Source organism: Montipora foliosa, chromosome 4 (genome assembly GCF_036669935.1).
Source record: "Montipora foliosa isolate CH-2021 chromosome 4, ASM3666993v2, whole genome shotgun sequence".
Taxonomy (NCBI): domain Eukaryota; kingdom Metazoa; phylum Cnidaria; class Anthozoa; order Scleractinia; family Acroporidae; genus Montipora; species Montipora foliosa.
Genome location: NC_090872.1, coordinates 18455080 through 18460079, shown reverse-complemented (window position 1 = coordinate 18460079; position 5000 = coordinate 18455080). Strand labels below are relative to the sequence as shown.

At 39.4% G+C, this 5000-nt stretch overlaps 1 protein-coding gene across 1 annotated transcript in view; it reads right to left on the bottom strand.

Annotated features, from left to right (window-relative positions):
- The window catches only part of LOC137999053 (uncharacterized), a 22567-nt gene extending 18903 nt beyond the window's left edge, over positions 1-3664 (bottom strand). Inside the window, exon 1 of the mRNA XM_068844881.1 lies at positions 3648-3664. The gene's annotated coding sequence lies outside the window, so the exon portion shown is untranslated. The remainder of the gene's footprint in view (positions 1-3647) is intronic.
- Positions 3665-5000: the final 1336 nt, after the last annotated feature.

Genomic DNA, 5000 nt, shown 5'->3' with positions numbered 1-5000 from the left:
ACGGATGGGCGATTTATGTTTATCATTTTGTGGCAAACACGGAAAATCAAAAGTTTATTCAATCTCAAAGATAAAAACCAGCACAAATCAAATGTCATCTACCGTGCGGAGTGTACATGTGGCGAAACCTACATTGGGCCGGAAACAAAAAGAAACTTCGCCGTGCGAAATACAGAACACGAGAACAAGTCCAGCCCGTCACCTCGCAAAACATCCAACCCACGCATACACATGGAACATTGCGTGCACCAAGAAAACCACTTTTCGGATGAAAATAATGGAGGGCCTTCTAAGTGCTTGCGAGAAACCAACCCTAAACAAACAAGTACATTATTTTATTGTGAAACTGTTTCCTTTGGGAATAACTTAATCGAACAAAACCAAGTTGTATGTAAAATTCCACCATGTACCACTGATGATGACCGTACGGTCGAAAACATTTTGGCTCCTTAAAAAAAAGAAGTAACTTTAGATTATAGATTATACCAGAGCCTTACTTCCGATTCACAATTTGTTCAAAATTCATCCTTGCTATTAAAAGGCAAATATTTCACAGACACATGTAATGGAAACTGACACTGAATTAATTATTCTAATTGAACAGTGCGCAATTTTCTTCAAGCGGATTTTAGCCTTGACAGAATCAAGTCCCTGAAATGAAGTTCCTAAAGCGATTGCTTCATTTCCTGGGGTCGGAATCTTGCTTCAGTTTGAAACTTTGAAGGACAAGGACACTCCAGTTTCTTATTGCTCTGAAGATGAGTTCAGTCTTTTCATAACACGTAACGCGCTCCTTAATAATCCAAAGTTCATCAGAAGCTCTCTTCTTGTCTTCGTGTTTATTACATGGCGCATAATACCATATGAAGCGTCCATAAGACGGAGATTACAAAGATTAATGTTGCTTTTAGCGTTGACACTATCCCCTCCCCAAAAGGAGTCCTTGCTGAGATATTTCGACGTATCCGCCACCTTTTGGGAAAGACAGTGGCCAACACCACGTTCCAACTCAATTTTCTCGCGTGGAAAGCTGACGGCATTGGCATTCGTAATGACAAGATCTATCTCGGTTGCTTCAGAAAGAACATGCTTTTTAGCGAACGACGAAGTACTGGTAAGCGGGTCCTGAGGGTTCGTGGTTGGGGAACGTTGTTCACAAGGTAAATTATCCGTAGGATCTTTCGATTGGGATCTGGCTCTATCGATTGTTCTGGGTGCAGTTGCTTCATGCTTGCCTGCAGATTGAGCATGGTTAGAAAAGAACGGCAGGTTGTCGATGAAGTCAGTCTCTAGTGACTGTGGCATCTGCATTACTGCATCATTGTAGCTTGGCAACGTTCGCGGCAGCTGGTTCTGGCTTGGAGATAAATGACGCAAAGGAGGCGGATAGGAACTAGCTGTTCCCTGCAGCGAAGGGGAATTGGCCTGCAGAAATGCGCTAGCGCTGTTTGTCGCTGAAATGGTGTTTTCTTTGTCAGTCTTCTGACCCCAGCCAGAAATTTTCTCCTGAGACAGGAAATCTATGCTATCATCCAAATCCACAAGATAATCTTGTTTAAACATTTCGAGTTTTGCTTCCATGCAAAATGGCACGCAGCAGTAAAAATCTTTGCACTGTTGGCTGTGCTGTGAAGCAAGAGACTTCATCTCCTTACATAGTACACAGCTTGTTTTCTGGTGACAGATCTGTGAGTGTTTCAGCTTCAGTTTCATGTTAACGCAGATTGGGAGAATGCAACTTGGATCAACACAATCTAACGCATGCTGGAAGAACTGCTGAAAAGTGTTCATCATGTGGCTTCTTAGTTCTCCTTCCGCTTTTGTGAATCGTCGTGGATATGATCGATGGTGTGATAAGCAATGATCTCAAATTTATAGGAAAGGATGTTGGAAAAGCTTGTGATGCCACTTTAGAGTTTAAGTGCATATCGTTATTATTAGGGAGAGTCTGGAATTTCACCCAGCTCGGTCCAGGGTCAGTTTCCTTAAAGTTAAACGCCGCCCCCGATCAGAAGAATGAGGCGTTTATTTGAGGAATGTAAGAGAAAAAAGTACACGTTAGAACTCGGTAAGCTAAACCAGCTTTGGAAGTGGCCATAGTTGCAGATCTTTCTTCAGAATTTTCGCAATGTGCGAGGCCGATCTTCCTCTGGAAATTTTTAAAGTGCTATAACTCTTGACGCCAATGGATTCTTGGGTTTGACACGAATTATCTTTGCAATTCTTTTGTTCCGACGCTCATGGAAACAAGCGAGAGAATTCTGCATAAATTAGAAAATTCTTGTCCCGCCAGGATCCAACTGGACTGAAATGTAGAAGGCGGCAAGAATGTTAATTTTGTTAGCTCTATGAATCTCGGTTGCTTTCGTTCTCAGAACAACAACTCAAAATCAGGGAGGAGGATATTTCCGTACATACCGTATTTACTCGATTAAACGCCGCGGCGTTTATTAATTTTTGAGCGTCTTGGTTGCCTTTAATCCTCTTGATAAAAATATAAAACCGAATATTTATATAGTGTTTACACCATTTTTTTTTTTTCATAATTTATCGAGTTATCAGATTATCACTTCAGACCCCTTGAGTTTATACGTGACAGTTTCATATTTAGGGTTGTAACTAAGTCCATTAACTTACGCGCACTATCATTTCTTGTGTGGGTTTAGGGGTTAACTTCCAAACAATAACAACAGGAAGAGCCACATCCAACTTATTGATGTGGAACATATATGAAATAACACTACTACAACTAGAACTAACAATGCCCCTCTACTAACTATGCTACAACTAGTACTACAGTACTACATACTACGTACCACTACTACTACTACTACTAATACTACTACTACTACTAGTAAAAAAAAAATTAATATTCTATCGGTCTCAAAAATGCAAATAGACCGTAAAATTGTTTCTTGATAACTGCATGCTAATTTACGCATGCAGTCAAGCTCATCAATGGATAGGGCACCTGTAAATTGGATGCAGAAAACGAAAACACAATATCTGAACCAATGTTGTCGGCTTTTCTGGGAATGATCATGTGGTGAAAATTTGAGATGAATTTAAATCCTGTCAACGCTTCAATTAATTAATTAATTCATTCATTAATATCTGAAAGATTAGTGGACAAATTGTTCTCGTTTGTCAATCTGCTTTGTTACACTAAAAGCCGGGACACACTAGGCGACAAGACGCAGCGACATGTCTCTGCGACAAGTTGCTCCATGTGTACTACTTGCAAAACAAGTCGCTGCGACACGACGCCTGTTCGGAGCACACGCAGTGATCTCGTATGAGGGGGAATGTGAACTAGTTTTCTAATTCAATATGGCTGACCATATGACGCTCTCTCAATGGTTCGTTTATATTTTGTCGAAGCGACTTGTTGCCGGATTGTGTACACACGATGTGACAACGCTGCTTTCGCTAATTTTGTAGCTGCGATAAGTTGCATGAATTCAAACTGGTTTGAATTCGTGCGACTAATCGCGGTGACAAAGTTCTGCCGCAGCGACAATGATTTTCACGAAATTAACCGTGCCACACAAGGCGATTTGTTGCGGCGACTTGTCCCCGCGACGTGTCGCAGCGACTTATCGCCTAGTGTGTCTCGGCCTTAAAACCAACAAGATTAGCAAACCGACCTTCATTTAGATCAAGTTCATAGTCGCGGTGTAAAACATGGTTACCAAGCTGTGTCAAAGTATAGTGTGACAAGAGATGAGTTCACGCTATTGAGTGCATCATGGGTAATCAGGGCAACATGGCAAGAAATTCAAAGCAAAATAAGCTGTTCATGAGGCTACGTTATAGACTTTCGCCTTCATAAACCAAACAAATATGTTCAAGTTCACAACTGATATGAACTGGACTTGCTATCTATTCTTTGGCATTCCAAAATATTGCTTTCTTGTCTCCATACATTCTCTGTAGTTTTGTGACTTTGGAATTACAGGAAATGTATGGCAGAAACTTTGGTTAATAAAATAATGTCTGCAATAGCCATTCTCTACAACTTTATTCTGCCACACCTTTGAGTGCACATCTTCTGTTTTGGAAAAAAAAAACAAAAATTGCAGACTACCTATATGTGACCTCTTATGAGCTTGCGTTGGTGTCTGTTACTCATAATGCGACGGCAACACAAAATAATAATAATAATAATAATAATAATAATTAAAATTTCACAATAATTTTTTACAAGATTAAGAAGGCTAAAAGAACGTTTAAATATTTACAAAATTATTACATTCAATAATAATAATAATAATAATAATTAATTCATAATGGAAACTTTATTTGTCTTCGAATACAGTTGTAAATCTCTCTACGTATAGGCAATTAACAACTGGCTACTTGAAATTGAGTGATATACTTGTATAGTGTATTTACAAATGAATAATAATAATAATAAAAAAAAATATATATATATATATATATATATATATATATATATATATATATATATATACAGTACTTTAAGTTCCAATACTAGCCCTCAGAGAGTGCTCAACAACAAAGGAGTTGGAGCTGGTTATATATATAGAAGAGTGGACTACTTTTTCATTGCAGATCGACAAGCTTGTTTCGTAGGAGCGTAGCGCTCCCACTTTTCAGGATCTTATGATTCTATTTACATAAACGCGGTATTTATGCGTAAAAAGTGTAATAGATTCAAAAAACAAGCGCCTACTACTACAATCAGGAACAGAAACACGCGAAGAAAGGCTATGCAACTGCAGGAAGAAAGAGGAGTGCCCACTCGACAACCAGTGCCTCGCAAAGGGCATTGTGTACCAGGCCTCTGTCACATCTAGCGAGGGGACTGAGCACTATGTAGGGCTCACGGACACGGACTTTAAGGCGAGGTTCGCAAACCACAAGCAATCTTTTAGGACAGAAAAGTACAGTAATCAAACTGAGCTAAGCAAATATGTATGGCGCTTAAAGAAAGCAAAAACAGAGTATAAGATCACTTGGAAAATTCTAGGCAGAGC